The sequence below is a fragment of the Ahaetulla prasina genome, chromosome 1 (genome assembly GCF_028640845.1).
Source record: "Ahaetulla prasina isolate Xishuangbanna chromosome 1, ASM2864084v1, whole genome shotgun sequence".
In the NCBI taxonomy this organism is placed as follows: Eukaryota; Metazoa; Chordata; class Lepidosauria; order Squamata; family Colubridae; genus Ahaetulla; species Ahaetulla prasina.
In genome coordinates, this window is record NC_080539.1 from 148,071,600 (window position 1) to 148,092,433 (window position 20,834).

At 41.2% G+C, this 20,834-nt stretch overlaps 1 protein-coding gene across 1 annotated transcript in view; it reads left to right on the forward strand.

The window, feature by feature from the left end:
• Positions 1–20,834, forward strand: part of SNTG2 (syntrophin gamma 2) — a 305,949-nt gene that overhangs the window by 58,591 nt on the left and 226,524 nt on the right. The window lies entirely within an intron of this gene.

The window sequence follows — 20,834 nt, forward strand, 5'->3', positions numbered from 1 at the left end:
TCTCTAAGCTTGGATTTTGCTTGCTGTCTTTTCATTACCTGGCTAGGTAACATCATCCTTGCCCTTGAGCACTGACATTATCTAATCAAGTAATGTAACATTTCTGAGCAAATAAGCTTTTTATAGTGAATCAAGTAATTATTTTTGGTTGTTATGCATATAAGTAAGGCTTTGTTTTCTGAACTTTGACAAAATGTTATTTTCCCCCAGAAGTGATTTTAGAACTTGCAAATCAGGCCTCCTTATATGCTGCAGGTATGACATATTTCTCTTTTCAAATAATTCATTAATAGAAGGTATTAGCTAGATAATACATGTGTCTTTAGGCTACAGGCTCAGCTGGAAGTTATTTAAAATTCTTACCTTCTATTAAGATTAAGAATTATAATTTAGTAACGATTTGGAGATTTTTGCAACCTTACCCAGGGATTTTGAACACTATATGATACTGATCACTTCTGCTTCATTATGCAATGCAGGTGAAGAATGAACAGAAGAACAAAGTTGGAAGGGAGCTTGAGTGTTTCCATGTTTCCATGCTGTACTCCCAACTGACACTTTATGAAATGACTCCAGATAATCTGCTTCCTTTGAAGTCCTCTGCAACTGCCTTCTGATCATCTTCTCAACCACCTTTCTTAAAAAGGGAAGATTGGACACTAGATGACAGCTGTCCAGCATTGTTGGGTCAAGTTAGGCTTCTTGAAGGAACACACCACCACCTCTTTGAAAGAGGGTGACCACACTCCCTTTCAATAATTTATAGTAATAAATTTTTTTATAAAAACCCTTAGTTGTAATTAAAATTAATAATTTTAAAATAGTTGAAAAGTACAGTAATCTGTTCTATCATGACTTTAGTTTTTTTCCCACAACTCAATTTTCAATAATTTCCAGAAGGATAAAACTATAGGGCCAATTTCAGCAGGAATCGAGATGCTACAACCAAAAAGCATTGCTTATGAGCCTCCATTAAATGTATCTCATAAAAAGGGGGAAATACATGTTTGGTGGGTTGATTTCAGTGGAAAAAGCTGCTCAAGGTATTTGTAATGCCTTGTGAAGCGCTTGCTAACGTGGTTAAGAAACATACAGAAAATGAAAGTGAAAAATAAGAGGTTTGTTAGGCTTGAAAATTTAAAGGCAGTACAATTCTTATAATATAATACCTATAAGATTTATTATATTATATTATTATAATACTTATAATATAAGGGACGCAGTGGCTCAGGGGCTAGGACGTTGAGCTTGTCGATCGAAAGGTCGGCAGCTCAGCGGTTCGAATCCCTAGTGCTGCCGTGTAACGGGGTGAGCTCCCGTTACTTGTCCCAGCTTCTGCCAACCTAGCAGTTTCGAAAGCACGTAAAAATGCAAGTAGAAAAAATAGGGAACACCTTTGGTGGGAAGGTAACAGAGTTCCGTGCGCCTTTGGCGTTGAGTCATGCCGCCACATGACCATGGAGACGTCTTCGGACAGCGCTGGCTCTTCGGCTTTGAAACGGAGATGAGCACCACTCCCTAGAGTTGGCAACGACTAGCACATACATGCGAGGGGAATCTTTACCTTTTTATAATTCTTAACAAAGTAATCCTATACTATATCTGCTTATTCAGATGTAAATAAGATTGAATTCACTTTGATTTGTTTTCAGGTAAATATCTATAGGATCATTGCTTAATTGCCATATAAAATTAACCAGAAGGGACAGCTAGCATATAGCACATGTAGATTGATTTTTTCATTGGCAGCTTGCTGACCTTGGATTGATTTAACAGGATATCAGTTCTTGTGTGACAAAGATTAGAACAGAATTATAATTTTGCCTTGAGATTCTTAATTTATTAATCAACACTGCACTGTAGTTTTTAATAAAGATACAAATTTCTAGCTTCTGTGTATCTGTTTATAGTTGCATGTTCATTTGAGGCACACTGGTATTGCCTAGTAACAAATATGTGCTATACATATATGATGCTATAGTTAGTATACTCATATGGACTCAGTGCTATTTTTATAGTACTTGCAGTGTTTTGTTTTATTTTTGCTGTGATAACAATATGTTGAGGAATTTAAGATTAGACAGACTTGGGAGGCATTTAAACACAGATTTCTAAACTAAATCAGTAAACAATTTCTATTACATTAAATTCTAAACTAATACCCCAGTAGGACTTTTTTGTAGAAAGTTGCTTGTCACTTGAGACACAATTTTTAGTAATTAGACCAGAGAGGGGAAGAATTACAATTAGGAATGCCCAGCTTTCTTGTCTTTGCTTGGAAGACCCATATTTATAAAATGCCTAGTCAAGGTGTATGAAGTTTTGCAGTAGTCTGATGAAACATCACAACTTTTTACAGCTTCTTTATTTTTCTATTAAGTATTGAAAAAAAAATTACAGGTAGTCCTTGAGTTATGATGGCAGTTGGGAAAGTTATCATTGGTTAAAATGAAAATTGGTAGAGTGTAAAGACATGTCTTTATTTCTTTGAAATTTTATGTGATAATCTCATAATTTAAAAAGAATTACTATTAAATTAATTTAAATATTTTAATGTTAATTGTATATGCTGTTTTATAAGTTGGTTATATTGTATACCACCTAGAGCCTATCTTGAAGGAGCTGGGCAATCGAAATATAAGTAAATAAATAACTTTGAAGGGTTGCTAAGTAAGTGGCCATTAATCAAGGACTGTTTGTGTGTGTGTGTGTGCATTCTAAATTTTATGTTCAGTGTATGATACCATGAGAAATACAAAATATGTGATATTGTATTAGCCATTTATATTGCTTTTGTACATACGCATCTCTTAGGTATTTTAAATTGACTAATTTAAAACATGACTGAACAATTGATCCATTCAATTACATTGAATTTATTTTTCAAAAAGGGATTTTAAAAAAAATCACTATTGTTAGTAATATGTTTTTATGTGTAACAATAATAAATAGTTTTATTGTTCTATATAATTAAATACAATTATTAACTTATTTCCTTTTTCTCAAATTCCTGATCCTTAATTTAATGCAAATGTTTTAGACAAATCAAAAAAGTTGTTTTAGAAGGCGTCTGATCATGATACGTCATCTTGTACAGTCCCTGGATCTCCAGGTTGCAGACATTTATTGAAGAAATACCTTTAATGTTCCAAGTGCAGTATGATTATTCTTGTGTTGATCAGACCCAACAGTAATTATTCATGCTAGAATTGTATCATGATTTTATTTTTTTTTATTTGCATTTATATCCCGCCCTTGTCCGAAGACTCAAGACGGCTTACACTATGTTAGCAATAGTCTTCATCCTATTTTATATTTATATACAAAGTCAACTTATTGCCCCCAACAATCTGGGTCCTCATTTTATCTACCTTATAAAGGATGGAAGGCTGAGTCAACCTTGGGCCTGGTGGGACTAGAACCTGCAGTAATTGCAAGCAGCTGTGTTAATAACAGACTGTCTCAGCAGTCTGAGCCACAGAGGCCCCTTTTATTGTAATGTGCTGGATACTTGGTGCTGCTCAGGGATACCTTCTCAAAATTCCATATAGTGCAGCTTTACATTAGCTGTTGGTCGTTTTGGGGGCACAATTTAAAGTATTAATTTAATTTTATTGAAGTCCAATGGAACTTAGAGTTTGATACCCAAGGGACAAATTTCTTGTTATGAGCCTGTCTGCTTTTTAATATCTTCAGAAGGAACATGCTACATTCCTTTATTGTTTAGAATATACTTTCTTCAGAATTGTTAATAGGTCAACACAACTGCTTTCAAAAAGGATGTCAAGATATTGTCTTCAATTTAAACAGTTTGAATTGAATTAAATTGTCTTCACTTTAAACAGTGCTTTTAATGTGGGATTTTATACTTTTTAAATGTGATTTTTATGTAATTTGAACTATGGGTGAGATTGGCCACTTCATCACTAAGCAATGCGAAATATCTCATGACTGCAACAGACTTAGGATATTGCACTTCCCATTTGATTGTTATGTGAGTCACTCTAGACCATTAAGGTAGGAATCACATTATTGTAACTTATGATTTAGCTTTGGCTTCTCCATTGAGACTGTTCGAAGCTAGAAACATGCAAATGGTGATCACGTAAGCACGGGATACTGTGACAGTCATAAATGCCTGCTGGTTGCAAAAGGCTCAGATGTTGAATAAGGACACTGTGTCAGTTGTAAATGTGAGGACTGATTGTAAAATTACTTGTTCAACATCATTGGAACTTCAAATAATTGCTAAACAGGACAGTCATTAAACAAGGTCTACCTGTACACTTTTTTTATATATATATATATAGGTGTACTTTCTGTTCTCCTGATTAGTGGGACTGGCAGCCAGGCATGGGATGTACTCTGTCTGATAGCCAATGGGACTGAGTCTGCAAGCTGACAAGCACCTCCTCCTCCTTCTGCTTCCCAGCTTTCAGACTTGGTCTGATTGGGACAGACGTGCCTGAGAGCTGCTCTGTCGTTCCAATTTATATTTGGATTCGTTCCAGCGTGAAGGGCCTGAGGGTCCGATATCGCTGAGGGCTGCCTTGCAGCGATTCCATCTGGAGGACTCCCAGTTGCTGGTTGAGCCCCCATTCCGGTGTGAAGGGTGATCCAGCCCGATCCTGCCGAAGACCGCCTGTTCTGTCCCCCTTGCCTCAGTCCGAGCTATGACTTAATTAGCCGGCAACTATCAGCTCTGGTTAAGCAGTTGATTTGCTTGCCACAAAGTGGTATAGCAGCCCTGCTGCTTTTATATCCTGTGGGTTGTGGCTCCATGACTCAGCACTTCCTAGACCTGCCACACCCCTGCTTCTGTTGTTCCCGCTTCTCCTGCCTACGAAACCTAGGGTCCAGCCAGGCCTGATTGCCATCAGCCGGGTCTGGAGGCTTGGCTTGGGGTGAAAGAGTCAGGGGGCGGAGGCCTCATTATCTCCTCCACCTGGCCTGCCTCTGGCTCTTGGAGCTGAGCCAGGGAAGCCGGTGCTCCAGAAGTAAGTCCTGATGACCCTTCCCCCTCACTTTCTGAGTCACTTTCTGGCAGGGGGCCCGGCTCGGGGGGCGCAGACACAACACCGTCTTTTGAGTGTGTTGCAGGGGAAGGGAGCTGGCGTGGATCGCTCCCTTCCTTTCCAGCATGAAAGGCATTTCCAGACCCTGCTGAAGGTCACTGTGTAGGCAGCGATGCCCCTGCAATTGACAGGGCATCTTTTTGGCACTCCCGGCCTTGCGCGATCACCATTGGAGCCGGTGTGGAGGCTTCCCTCCTGAAGATGAGTGCAATTGGCACGATCGACGGCAGTCATTGGAGTGGTGAGATCTTCAGAGGGCCCCGGTCTACCAGGCTTCACTTGTGGAGTCTTGGTCTACCAGCCTTAACTCATGGGTCCCGGTCTACCAGCTTTGACTTGTGGGGTCTACCAGGCTGGACTTGTTGGGCCTCGGTCTACCTTCCTGGCCAGTCGGCTTTCCATACTCATTCCAGCCGCACCGAGCCTCAGAGGGCTGTTGGGAGGTTGCTCCCACATGGCATTTAGAGGCCTAGTCTTTCAGGCTCGCCTCATTCAAAATGGCCGCTGCTCCATGGAAACGGCCTGGGAAACATGGCCAGTATGTTAATCCAGCTATTAAGCCTTGTGCTCAGGCTGAAGCAGGCCCCTCCCCTCGGGATCCAGGGACCCAGCTCAGGCCAAGGTGGCCCAGCCTAACAAGCCCCATAGACAGGCCTCTAAAACAGAGGAGAAAGATGCCTCCAAGCACCATAAGGCCATGGAGAAGGTGATAGGTTGGGGTGTTAGGGAGGCAGGGAAAAGGTCGGCAGATCTGCAAAGGGATAATCCACCTGAACCACAAGTTTCCCCACCAGGTCAGGAAATCTCTCAGGATGCCCCTCAAGGGGCCACTGCATCCTGGTCTCCTGATACAGCTGCAGGTTCAGACCATCACCTTCAGGGTGATACTGCCTGCCTGTTTGGACCCATCCAAAGCCCTGTTTCGGTGGCATGTCAGGGGGCAGCCCAGGCAGGGCAAAAGGCCTCTCCTGCCACAGCCACCTTTATTCCCACAGCTGCAGGACTCAGGCAGGAGCAGCTAGCACAGTGGCCCAGGGGCCAGCTGGCATGGCTGAGATCATTGCTATGGCTGTGCAGCGGGCCATTGCTGAATCTCTGCAGCAAAGGACCCATTCTTGGGTCTCAGATTGTGCCCATTCCCAGGTCAGTCAAGGTCTGGAGGGCGATGGGTATCAAAACCAAGAGCCAGAGTATGTGGTTGATTCTCATGGCCAGGATTGTGGTCAGGTTGCAGAGGCAGAGGAGGAGATTTTAGGAGACCCAGATTTGTCGGATGATGAGGACCTGGTCTCTGACCAGCCTTCCTTTATAGGCCTTTTTCTCCTGCAGCTGTTTCGATCCTTGCTGCATAAGGCCAAGGACACTATCCGGCTGGGAGTGGCCTCTCCTGCTCCAGAACCTGCCCAGGCGGGGTTGTTCCACCTCTTCCCCTTTTTTCAGAGCCTACTGTCGAGGCTGAGGAGGTTCCAGCTCCTAAGTTGTTTTCGGACATGGTAAACGGTAAACAGTAACGGTAAACCTATTATTGGCCCCAGCCTGACAGCTTTGGACCATCGCCTTTATAACTTGGGCTCAGATTTCACCAGTTTGCTCCAGGTGCCCACTGTGGACCCCTCGGTGGTTGCCTGTCGTGTCCCCCTCCCCCTCCGATGATGGGTCTAGGAAGTCCATATCAAGCATGGCCACGAAGCCTCTGCAGCTTTGCCAAATTCCTTCCAGGTTTCTCAGGGCAGGCAGGAGTCCAAGTTGTGACTTCAGCAAACTAGATGGACTTTGCTTGACTCAAGGTTGGAATGCCACAAGCAGGTCCTTTATGTAGGCTGTGGGGTGTGGATCCATGACTCAGCATTTATCCAGGCCTGTCCCTCCCTTCCTTCTGCTGGCGTCGCCTCTCAGATCTCTGGAAGCGAGGATCCTCCCACTGTGAATTCTCTTCAGCTGGATCTGCTGTCAGTAATTCTGGCTCCCTGCTCACATGCTGTAGGAGTGAGGTTTGTTTGTTCATTCCTGACATCCTGTCCAGGCATGGGGCCAGGGCCGGGGGCTGGAGGCATGACAGGCCGTTCATCTTCATTATCAGACTCCGAGTCTGATAAAAAGCCCGGGTGTAGGCGGGAGGGGCCCAGCAGAGGAGAGGAGGGAGGACGAGGCACAACATTGCCCTTTCTGCCCCACCTGAAGAGACCCTCTGGCCAGAGGAAAGTGGGCGGAACAGGCACTCGTTAAAGCTCACCAAGCAGCGGCCTGGGCCATTAAGTCTTCGTCGGCTGCTTCTTTTTTTAACAGGGCTTCTCTGTTATGGCTCAAGCAGCTTCAAGATTGCCTGCCCCCCACTGACACTCGGTCCCAGCAGGACTTCAATAAAATTGTCGCAGCCCTTGAGTTTTCGGCTGATGCCATACTCAATGCCTCCCGGTTTGCGGCTAAGGCCATAGGGTCCACTATTTCCTCCTGGTCCTTACTTTGATGGCGTCACTGGCAGGTGGATGCCAAACACAAGTGGTGCTTGGCATCTGCCCTGAATTCGGGGGGCACACTTTTTGGATCTTCCCTGGACCCTCTGCTATTGGAGTCCATGGATAAGTGCAAGATTCTACCTAATGTTTCCCGCAGGTCTGACTCCAGACCTAGCCCCTATTTTCGTCCCTTTCGGGGCTCTGACACCGGCTTCATGCCTCAAAGGTCACGGGGCAATTTCCCCCTAGGCAGGGTAGCATGCAGGACAGGCAAGGTATCCCCACCCAACGTGGGCCTTCCAAACGTTCCTTTCGGGGTGGGAGGGGTCACCCCTTCGCTTCTGTTGACAGCCCGACCATTCCTCCCATTGGAGGCAGACTGGCGCTTTTTTCCAGCCAGTGGGAGGTCACCACCACGGACAAGTGGGTCAAGGAGACCATCAGATCAGATGTCTCCCTGGAATTTCGCTCCACCCCCCCAAGTCTGTTCATCCGTTGTCCACTTTCTCACGACTGGACTAAATGGCTTCGGCTGGAATCGGCCATAAAACATCTTGTCAATATTCAGGCCATAGAACTGGTTCCATGGGAGCAGCATGGGCATGGGTTTTACTTCCATTTGTTCGTGATTCAAAAAGCCTCGGGGATGGAGGGCAATTCTGGATCTGAAATCCTTGAACCACCACATTCTTTACCAGCTGTTTAAGATGTAATCTCTCCAGACCATCTTGGAAAGAATCAGGGAGGGGAATTTCCTCACGTCAGTAGACTTGACGGAGGCTTGTCTCCATGTCCCGGTACATCCTGCCCACAGACAGTTCCTCCATTTCTGCCATGTGGGGAACCATTTTCAATATTGTGCCTTGCTGTTTGGTCTCTCCTTTGAGCCCAGGGTCTTCACCAAGTTGATGGCCGCCTTGGTGGGCCATCTCCAGATGATTCCGATTCACATGCAATTTTACCTTGACAATCTACTGATCCAGTCTTGATCGGAATCTTTGGTACACACAGATCTGGCCACTACCTTGCAAGTACTGAGAGACCATGCTTTTTCCATCAACGAGGCAAAAAGTCACTTTCTTCCCACGACCCATATCCAGCATTTAGGGGTTATTATCGACACGGTCAAGAACAGGGTCTATCTTTCCCAGGAGTGCCTGTCCACCCTTCAGGCTTTGGTCAGGAAGGTCAGAGCTGGAAGGCCAGTCTCCCTGCTCTTGCTATCCCAGCTCATGGGAAAGATGGTCTCCTGTATAGGCATCATGCCTTGGGCACGCCTCCACTGCAGACCCCTGCAGTGGTTCCTTCTCCTGCACCAAAAAGCCCAAAGGAGCATGGCCCCCTCACTGGTCATTTTTCCCGAGGAGGTCAGACATTCCCTCAGGTGATGGATCTCCCCTGCCTTGATCAAGGGTCTGGAGTTCAGGGAACCCCACAGGATAGTCCTCACCATGGATGCCAGCCTTCACAGCTGGGGAGCTCACCTAGATTGCCATATGGCCCAGGGTCAGTGGAATCCACAGGATTTGGTCCATAACAGCAATTGGTTAGAACTTCGGGTGATCCACCTAGCCCTCCATGCTTTTTAGGAGATGGTCGAAGACCAGGACATCTTGATTTTGACAGACAATGTCAAAATCAAGGCCAAGTGAACTGCCTTGGAGGGACCCACTCCCAGCACCTCATGCAGGAGGCCATGCAGCTGGGCCTCTGGGCGGAGACTTATTTGAGTTCAATCCAAGTGTCTCACATATGACAGGTGGCGAACGTGCAGGCGGACTGGCTCAGCAGAGCTTCAGGGGAGTGGCGCCTACACCCGGATCTCTTTAGGGACCTCACGGCTCGCTTCGGGCTTCCAGAGGTTGACCTGTTCGCCACCCAGGACAATCCTCAGATGAAACAGTTCTTCGCCAAGTTTCCAACGCCAGAGGCAGAAGGCCTGAGCTGCCCATAGCCCCCAGGGCTTCTCTACACCTTTCCTCCTCTTCCCCTGATTCCCCAGGTGATCCGGAAGATGCTGGAGGAGAGGAACTGCTACTGCTGGCTTCTCTTTGGCCCTGTCACCCTGGTTCGCAGACCTGGTGGCTCTTTCGGTACCCAACCCGTGGCGGCTCCCTCAGGCTCAGATATCGCTCGCCCAGACCCTCAGTGGTTCCAACTGACCACCTGGCACTTGAGCAGCACCTCCTGCTGAGGGACTGGCTTTTGGCTAGGGTCGTTGATACCATCCAGGCCTTGAGACATGATTCCACCAAACGGATATACGACACCACCTGGCAGTCATTCAGCAACTGGTGCTCCAGGAGGCATCTACAGCTAATATCTTGGAGTTCCTTCAAGACAGACTGCACGCGGAACTAGCACCTAACACACTACGGAGAGAGGTAGCTGCCCTTTTCTCGGTCCTGTCTTGTGGGGTGGGGGCTCCCCTCCCTCACCTACCCTTGATTCGGCAATTTTTACAGGGGGTGGTTAACCTTCATCCCCCAATTGTCCATAGATTTCCCACTTGGGACCTCACGAAGGTTCTCAATGCACTTATAACGGGCCCATTCGAACCGCTAAAGGAAGCCAGCCTCAAGTTCCTCTCTTACAAGGTAGCCTTCTTGGTGGCTGTGACCTCGGCCCGATGTATTTCCGAACTAGAGGCCCTCTCGGTTCGGAGTGACTTGTGCATTTTTCATTCCAACAGGGCCATTCTGCGGCCTGACCCCACCTTCGTTCCGAAGGTAAATACTGCATTCCACAGGGCTCAGGAATTGGTCCTTCCCAATTTCTGTCCTGACCCGGTACACCGGTTGGAACTTTTATGGCATACTTTAGATGTCCATAGGGCCCTCCGTGTTTATATTAAATTAACTTCCTCCATCAGAAGAACAGAGGTGCTCTTTGTTTCCTTCCAACCTGCCACTATGGGTCATAGAATGTCATCTTCTACCCTTGGTTGCTGGCTCAGAGCTTGCATCACCAAAGCCTATGAGCCCCAGGCTTTGCCTATTCTTCGCTGTGTCACAGCTCATTCCACCGGGAGCGCGGTCACCTCGGTGGCTTGGGCTATCCAGGCCCCCTTGGTGGAGATATGTCAAGCGGACACCTGGACGTCCCCTTCTCCCTTTGTCTGCTATTATAAATTGGATGCTTACGCATTGGCGGACATTGCCTTTGGGCGCAGGGTACTCCAAAGGGTACACACTGGCCAGGCTTCATCGGCCCGGTAGGTTCCCTCCCATTTGGACGTTACCTTTAGTATGTCCCATGCCTGGCTGCCAATCCCACTAATCAGGAGAAGGGGCATTCTTCCTACCTCAATACCCTTTCTCTGCATGGTGGGACCAGCAGGCAGCCCCACCCTTGGCCTCCCGGGCACCTGAGGGGTGGGCTTAACGGAACGACCTTCTCATTTCGGTGGGAGGGGCGTATCTTTGTCTTGCAGCTCGGTACATTGATCTGCCGCATCATCCTCGTCAGAAAGCTGGGAAGCAGAAGGAGGAAGTGGTTCTTGTCAGCTTGCAGACTTGGTCCCATTGGCTATCAGACGGAGTACATCCCATACCTGGCTGCCGGTCCCACCATGCAGAGAAAGGGCATTCAGGTAGGAACAATGCCCCTTTTGAAGCTACCCTAGCACCTTTTTGGGATAAAAGGTTAAAATCTAAATGCAATCAAATTGTGATAATAAATAACACTAGAAGAACTTTCTGCACCAGGAAGCAAGATTTCTGGAAATCCCTTGGCATGCTGGAGGAACGGATCTCAAATCTGGAGAAAGTGCTAGTGATCACTATCGTTCTGGAATGTTCAGAATGCTGGCCTTCCGTGGGGTTTTTCCATCCCCTCCTCTCAGAGCACTGGCCTATATATATATCTGGAAAGTTCTGTCCCTTTTTCTCATGCTCTGATCATGTATGCTCTACACCCTGCTGTTTCCATTAGATAGGGGAAATTGGTATGAGATGTGAATCCAGGTGAACATTCATATTGGAGGTATAAGAGGTTAGATCTTTGGTTTTGATCTGTCGAAATGTGCTCTGTGTAAGTTTATTAGTGATTTGTTGTGCAGAAATTAAACTTTTTTAGTCTGATATCATTCGGTGGTACTGCATGGTTGTTCAACAATGGCCTAAAATCTAGTTGATTGCCATCCGTCTCCTGCGTCATAGGTAACTGGCTTCATTTGGAGACGCGAGTGTTTTTGTAAAAAGCTTTTCCATCGCTACCCATCTTTTTCATTCAATTTTCGATTACTGTATTGTAATCAATACCGTGAAAAACATCTGCTGTATATTGCATGAAACGAACTGCAGTTATCCTGATTAATGTCAGCTTGTTTTAAATACAGAAGCAATTTATTATTTGGAATGGATGTTTCATTTTTTGAAGGGGAGGTTGTTACAACTGTTTCATATTTTTTTTTCATTTGCTAGAATGCATGCTAACATTGTGCAATTATTTTCTTGTTCAAACAACAATGCCTATATGATTTAATTTTTAAGGCTTCAGTCTACAACTGCAATTTTTCTTTTTCTCCAAGTTTTATTCTGCTGGTTGAAATTTAGACAGTAATTTGTTAAATCTTGTAATTCAATGTTAAGAGATATCATATTTATTGTTATGCAGATGTATGAAGAGGGAGAAGGTCATGAAGATATTTTGTTGTTGTTGTTGTTTAAGAAATGCCTTTGCAAAGCAAACCATGCACATATGAATACTACACCATGTTATGCCAAAAGACCATGCTATGCCACTCTTTTGGAAAAACTGAAGAAGGAAGGAAGGAAAGAAGGAAATGGAGAAAAGAAGGAGAGAGGGAGGGAGGGAAGGAAAGAAGGAAGGAAGGGAGTAAAGAAGGAGGGAGGGAGGGAAGGAAAGAAGGAAGGAGATGGAGATGGAGAAAAGGAGGGCGGGAGAGAGGGAAGGAAAGAAGGAAGGGAAGGAAGGAAGGAAGGAAAGGAAAGGAAAGGAAGATAGAAAAGAAGATTTTCTGATGCTTCCTGCCAGTTTCCCACTAAGAAACACAATCGCAAAACATTTAAAAGTTCTCACTTTTTGGCCCACCTTTTGATCATTCTGTTTCTCTGTGTAGGTAAGGAAATATCTCTGAAATGATGACCCAATGACTTATTTGTTGCCTTGTGTGTGTGTGTGTAGTTGACTTACACAGCATACCAAGCTATCCTTCAGGTAGCAAATATTGCAGTGATATTATCACTGTGCTAAGCATATGTTCTATTTAAAAATCTCCATCCTGCCAAGAAAATAAATAGCTCTTTAGAAAAGAAAGCAAAATTTAATTTAACAGAATTAATTTAACTGTATATCATCATTATCACCATCCATCATCTATAATTGAAAAATTATTGAGACCCCTAAGGAAGTCCTGCTTTTTTGCAAAATGCCTCCACTGAGTTGGAGGTGCCCAGGAATTATCCATAGGGCTTTCATGTTCTGCAAGAACTTAATGGCTTCTGTGAGAAACTAAGGGGAAAAATAAACACACAAAAAGCCCTTATTGAAAAAGATCTAATTTTCTATTAGTAGAGTTTAGCTTCTTGATTCTGTGAAAATGTTGGTAAGGAAAGAGTTCTACAGGTATTCCTTACTATATGGGAGAGTTTCCTGTCATTCAAGAGCAATTTTTTATAGATTGTAGAAGTCCTAGTTGGAAAGAAAGGTCTAGAAAACTTAAGTACATGAACATAATGCATATTTATGTGACTTTTTGCCAGAATTTGGCAAAATGTCCTATTGATTTCAGTGAGATGATATGTTTAATATAGGGCAGCTGAGGAGGTGACAGAGGGAGAGGTTATGGCTATGATTGCTGTATGTGTGGGACTCCTAGGCTGAGATATGAATGGGTTGGACCTTGTCACAAACAGAAGCATTGGACGTTGTTCAGCTTCAGTTCTCATCAGCCTAATAAGGACAATGGTGTGGAATGGTGGAAGTTGAGAGTTCAGCAGTATTTTGGTGTATTTGGGCATTCATTGTCATTTCGTTAGCTAAAGGAAGCAACTTTTGGAGCAACCTTATGCAGTTGAAGGATTTGGCCTTTACTTAGATCATTCCTCACAGTTTCTGCAGTCCTCCAGCACACTTTTCAGAGAATTTCATGGACAACAGATGAAGTTGAAATTAACAATTATTGTTTTTCCCACTCCAACTTTCTCTAGTGAGACTTCTGATGAGTGCTCCATAGAAACTCCAGGACCATGGACTTCTGGTGGCTCCGCATGCATTGGAGACGGCCCTTTCGGACCGCCGCTCCCGTGATTCTGTTAAAGCCATTCAGACAGCGTAAATCAGCTGTCTGATGGCTTGAAAACCCTTCCCTCAGGAGAAGAGGGAAAGGTGAGCAGCCGGGTGGGGGTAGAGCACCCCAAGAGCTCCAGGAATAACTCTCGGGGCTCAAAAGGTGAGAGTTTCCTGTTTAAACCTTGCAAATGCTCCAGATCCGGGAAGCTTCTGCATTTTTGCAGAACAAAGCGCTCATGACCATCTCTGCTATCAAGATGAACATATTCTAATTACTTTAAGCAGATGGAGCAGAGGTAAGAGGCAGGATGGATGTTTGTTTTAGACCTCATCTCGATCTTTGAAAGGTATTTGAGAAGAAGGAAAATGGCGGATTTGGTTAATGAGATGTGAAAACGAAACTTAAGGAAGTCTTTGTTAACATCGTTAGCGCCTTATTAACTTTGCTTAAATTTATTTATTTATTTATTTATTTAAATTTTTATACCGCCCTTCTCCCAAAGGACTCAGGGCGGTGTACAGCCAAAGATAAAAACAATAAAGTATACAAAGTTAAAATATCAATTTAAAATACATATTCAATAATGGCCGAATTAAAACCGTCAATTGACCCAACCTAAAATACCCCATATAAAATTACAAAAAATTAAAATTTAAAAATTTAAAAATCAGGCCAGTCCAATTTGATGGATTTTATATCTACGTGAAGAAATCTTAAAGAGGAAACCTGGCTTCCGGTTTGGCACCGTAGGTGATGGCGGTGATCTTTACGATCACCAACCTCTGGATTTTGTGGAATCGCTAGGACAGCTTAAATCTGCTGTCCAGCGGTTCGAAAAACCCTCTCTTCGGGAGAAGAGGAGGGGGTGAGCTGAGGGCAGAGGTTGAATTTCCCTAAAGCCCCTGAGAAAAAAGGGGTTTGAAGGGTTAAGTCCCCTCCAGCAACCCGAAGAGCTCCAGATCCGAGGATTCTTCTGCTTGGGCGGAACCAATCACCACGACCAAACGCCGAGATTTATTTTGGACAATAAAGGATTATACCGGACAGAACGAAAGTGGGAGAACTTTATGCAAGTAGCCAAGCCGATTCCCCGATACTTTGTAACAAGTTTGAAAACAGCAAGAAAATGGAGGCGAATTGTTAACAAGTTAACGAGTGGAAAGCGAAAGTGATACTTTCACCGTTTGTCTGCAGTTGGTAATTTGCATGTTACTTGCTGCTTTAACTCTTTAACTCTTTGCTGCCTAGAATCTAGGAGAGATTTTCTTTTTAAATATTGCTTTAAAAAAGCTTTAAAGGACTGTGTTTTTCAGAGGTTAAGAAGATTTAAACTGAATATTAAGTTGGAAATAAATAAATAATTTTATAGAAGATGGCAGCCAAACAATTAAAGTCTACTGTAACAAAGGGCTCTGGAATCTCCTCAGCTGGTGCCTCTCCAGCTCATACAGTGGAGACTAGAACATTGAACTTAGAGGCGGTACAAGAGAATTTAAAAGACTTTATGCAAGAAAATTTAAAGTAATAACTGAGGAGATGTTGAAATGAAAGAGCAGATATCAGAAATTCAAGTGGGAAATAAAGTAGTTAAGGAAGGATTTGTAATTGCAGTACAAAGTTTGGCAAATAATGTGATTTTATTGGAAGAGGAGGTTGAAGAAATTAAGCAACATAATTCAAAATTAGACAATAAAATGTCTGAATTTCAAAGTAAAATGGAAAAACAGATGATGAAATAGTTTTGATACAATACAGAAATATGGAATTTGCTCTAAGAATTCGTGGTCTGAAAGAGAATAAAGAAGAGGATTTAAGGAAATTTTTCTGAAGTATTTGCTGAGATATTAGCAGCTCGTCCAGCAGATGTGGCTTATCAAATTGATAAAATATATCGTGAATTCTTGGATAGCAAGGCAAAAAAGTTGCCAAGGGATGTTGTTATTTATTTTACAAATAGAACAGTGAGAAATCAGATTTTGCAAGCCTCATATAAGGGGAGAAGATTCAGATTGCTGGTCAGGATATTTTAATATTAAAGGAAATTCCACCAAAATGTTAAGGGCTAGAAAGGAATTTGCCTTCCTGGTGAATGAACTTAAAAACGTCAGATTGAATATAGATGGGATATTCCAACTGGTATAATAGTATATTATGCAGGAAAGTACATCGTCTCAATACAGTTGGAAAAGCGAGAATTTTATGTTGAGGCATTAAAGTTGGAAGTCTTTCTCCACTGGATGCTAGAAGAAAGGAGACTGAAGTGAAGGAAAGAGAAGTGAAGCAGGTTCAAGAACAGATTGCGATGGAAGAAGATTTATTACAAGTGTTGGAAATACCTATGACGGGTCCAGATTCAAAAGAACAAAGGCTGACAAGAGCTGCTGCTAAACGCAAGGAACAAGAGATGAAGGCACAACAACAACTGGCAACTACTACAACGGAAACAGTGCGAGGAGCAAGGCCTAAAGCAAAATGTGATTTGCGGCTAGTGTTCCAAAAGTTTCCTTTGGCCGATAATGGCAATTAAACTATTATCTTGGAATGTTAATGGTTTGAATTCACCGCAGAAGAGAAGGAAAGTATTTCATTATTTGAAACAATTTAAAAATGACATTACTTGTTTACAAGAAACACATATTAGATCTTTAGACCAGAAATATTTGATAAATTCAAAACTGGGAGTACATTTTGTTGCCTCCTCTTTGGAGAAAAAAAATGGTTTAGTTATATATATAAAGAAGGATATATCAGCAAAATTAATTGAGGTGGATAAGCAAGGAAGATACATTGCTATTGAACTCTTGTTGGAGGGAAAGAAGACATTATTAATAGGAGTTTATGCTCCGAATCAACAACAAGAAAATTTTTTCAAGTTTTTACATAAAAGAATAGTATTTTGGGATTATAAATCATATATATTAATGGGTGATTGGAATGGTGTGTTGGATACTCAAAAAGACAAAAAAAGCTTAAGGAAGATATCAAGCCGGGCGAAATTACCAAAGGCTTTTTTTGAAATGATGGAGGACTTGGAATTAAGAGATATTTGGAGAGAACATAATACAGAAGAGAGGGATTTTACCTTCTTTTCTGATAGGCACCAATCATTTTCGAGGATTGATTTTATTTTGATTACTAATGATTTGTATTCTAGAGTGAAGAAGACGAAGATTTGTTCAAGAACTTTATCTGATCATAGTCCAGTTTGGATTGAATTTGATCGGAAAAGGAGGCTAGGAGATCATGGAGGTTGAATGAGAATTTGTTTAAATATGAACAAAATGTAAATGAATGTAAAAACAAATGAAAGAATTTTTATTATGAATATGAAAAAGAGACATCTATAGAGATGATTTGGGACTCAGTAAGGCTTATATGAGAGGAAATCTTATACAAATGAATATTAAATACAAAAATAAATTGCAGAAAAGAAAAGGAACTGGAAGAGGAAATTAAAAGAAAGAACAATTATTGATAAATAGCCCAGGAAATAGTAAAATAAAAGAATCAATAAATATATTGAGAGGTCAGTTTAATATGTTGATGGCAGATCAAGTAGCAATTAATTTACAATATGTAAAACATAATACGTTTAATAATGCCAATAAGCCAGGAAGATGGCTTGCCTATTTAATAAGGAAAAAACAGAAATCACGAACGATTGATAAAATAGAATATAGGGGTAAGGAAGTTTATCAAAAGAACTTGATTAAAAAAGCTTTTATAGAGTATTATAGTAAGTTATATTCTAGGGATATGGTTGATGATACAGAGATAGAAAGATATTTACAACAACAAAATATTTGTGAGCTTACAGAAAATCAAAGAGAAGAATTGAATCAATTAATTACTTCAGAGGAAATTTTCTTAGCAATTAAACAACTTAAAATCGGTAAAGCACCAGGAACAGATGGTTTAACAGCTGTTTATTATAAAATTTACAAAATGAGATGGTTGAACCACTTAAAGAGTTATTTAATAAAATTCAAATGGGAGGAGATGTTCTCTTCATGGAGGACAGCCTTTATTTCGTTAATACCGAAGGAAGATCGAGATGGTATTAAAGCAGAGAATTATAGGCCTATATCACTTTTAAATACTGATTACAAGATATTTACCAAGATATTGGCTAATAGATTAATGCCAGTGATGAATCAAATAATTCATAATGATCAGTCAGGATTTATTAAGGGTAGGCAGATGAGATATAATGTGAGGCAAATTGTAAATTTACTTGAATATTTGGAACGAAACAACCAAGTATCAGCGGCATTCCTTTTTGGATGCTGAAAAGCTTTTGATAGATTGGATTGGCAGTTTTTGTTTAAAGTAATAGAAAAAATGCAATTTGGGGATTATTTTATTCGTGCAATTAAAGCAATATATCAGAAGCAAACAGCACAAATAATAGTAAATGGTGGGTTAACAGAAACTTTTAAAATTGAGAAAGGGACGAGACAGGGATGTCCTTGTCCCCATTACTTTTTATTTTAACTTTAGAAATTCTTCTGAATAACATACGTGGTTCCGATCGAATAAAGGGAATTAGAGTTAAACATCAAGATTATAGATTAAGAGCTTTTGCAGATGACCTGGTTGTTACTGTATCTCAACCAATATACTCAGTAACTGGTTTAAAAGATATAATTGGTCAGTATGGTAAAGTATCTGGATTTAAGGTGAATCAGCAAAAGACAAAGATGATAACTAAAAATATGAATATACAACAAAAAGAAGAGTTAGAAAGAACTTCAGGTTTTGAAATCGTTAAAAAGGTTAAATATTTAGGAATATATATTACAGCTTCAAATGTTAAATTATACAAAAATAATTATGAGGTATTGTGGCAGAAGGTATGGAAAGAAATGGAGAGTTGGAAGAAGTTACAACTATCTTTGCTGGGAAGAATAGCGGCTATAAAATGAATGTTTTGCCCAGGTTTTGTTTTTGTTTCAAATGATACCGGTGTTTAAGAATGATATTAAATTACAGGAATGGCAAAAGGGATTAGTAAATTTGTATGGATGGGCAAAAACCAAGAATAAAATTAAAAGTAATGCAGGATATAAGGAAAGGGGGTCTTAAAATGCCTAATTTAAAATTGTATTATGAAGCAGTTGTTTTATCATTAATTACTGATTGGATTAATTTAACTGAGGAAAGAGTTCTGAATATAGAAGGTTATGGTTTGTTATATGGGTGGCATGCCTATTTATTATATGATAAGAAAGTTGATAAAATATTTAAAAATAATATAATTAGAAATGCATTATTGAGGGTTTGGAGGAAATATCAATACAAATTAGATGGAAAGATTCCAATATGGGCAAACCCGAGACACATGATAGAAAATATAAATATATATCAAAAGATGGAGGTAGTTACTTATAAAGAACTTCTTTGTATGGAAAAGGGGGAGTTACAATTAAAATCTAGAGAAAAGATGGGGGAAGAAGGGAAAAATTATACATGGTTCCAATATGGACAATTACAAGCTAGATGGAAATTAGATCAAAAAATAGGTGTTAAGCAAATTGAGGATAATTTGTTAAAACAAATGAGAGATCAAGGTCAACAGCATATTAAGAGGTTGTATAATGTATTAGTAGAAATAGATTCAGAGACTGATTTGGTTAAGGATTGTATGATTAAGTGGGCACAAAATTTTCAGCAACCAATAATGTTGGAAACTTGGGAAAGAATTTGGGTGAGGAATGTTAAATTTACACAAGCGCAAAATATGAGAGAAAATTTTATAAGATGTTTTATAGATGGCATTTAGACCCCCAAAAATTGTCATGTATGTATCCTAATGTACAGGCTAAATGCTGGAGATGTGATTGTGAAGATGCTACTTATTATCATATATGGTGGACTTGCAAAAAAGTTAAAGCATTTTGGATTAAAGTATGGTGGATCATGCAGAATATTTTGAAAAGAAGATTAAGTTTACCCCGCAGTTCTTTTTACTAGGAATAATTATGGATTGTACAGCTATAGAGACTAAATTGATTCTGAACTTAATAACAGCCGCAAGACTTTTGATTGCTCAATATTGGAAGAAAGAAGAATTACCTACAATTGAAGAATGGACTCTTAAAGTATCAAATCTGGCAGAAATGGCAAAAATCTCTGCTTACTTGAAAGACTATACACAAGAAAAATATATTTTAGAATGGAAAATGTGGATTGATTATATTCAAAATAAGTATCAGATAAAAAAATATCAAATAGCATATGAGTAAATTTAGGAAATAATTTGTATTAGATATATTTTGAAGGAGAGGGAATTGAGAGTGTGAATAAGCGTGAGAGACTAGAGATTATAATTTAGGAATTATTTTAGATTATGATTGTTAGTTTTGATACCCTGCATTTTGTTCTGGGAAGTCGGGGTGGGGGTGGGGGTAAAGGGAAGGGAATTGGGGGGTTGAGGTTAGTGATGGAGTGATGGTTAATGTACAGGGATTATTGAAGATGTATAAATATAATTAATGTAGGGTCGGGTCTGACCAGTTGCCATTTTAGAACGGTGGGGAGGGAAAAAGGAGAGAGTAGGAGGTAGGAAAGAGGAGAAGAGGAAGGAAGAGGGGTAGAAGAGGGAGAAGAGTGTAGGGTGGAGGGAGGAGAGGAGGTAGATAAGAGAAGGAGAGGAAGGTTTGGAAAGTAAAAGAAGGTAGAAGAGGGAAGAAGGTTAAAAAGGGGGGTGGTGACTGGGCAGGCCCGACTAATTGTATATAACTGTACATTGGATGAATTATTTGATAAGATTGTAAAAATAAAACTTTTTTTATAAAAAAAAAAAAAAGAAAAAAGAAATCTTAAAGAGAAAAGCTGAAAGTCTATAGAACTGATTTACCCATTTCAAATAAGTGGTTTGAAAAGATTTGACTTTGTTGCAATTTATAAAGTTAAAGTAAGATGGCTTTTAAACAAATACAGCCTGCTGATTCTAAGGGAACTGCCTCGCTAGTTCAAATACACAAACTACAAGAGGAGTTGAAAGAATTTCTGAAGGCTCAAATTTCTGCTCGAGACAAAAAACTT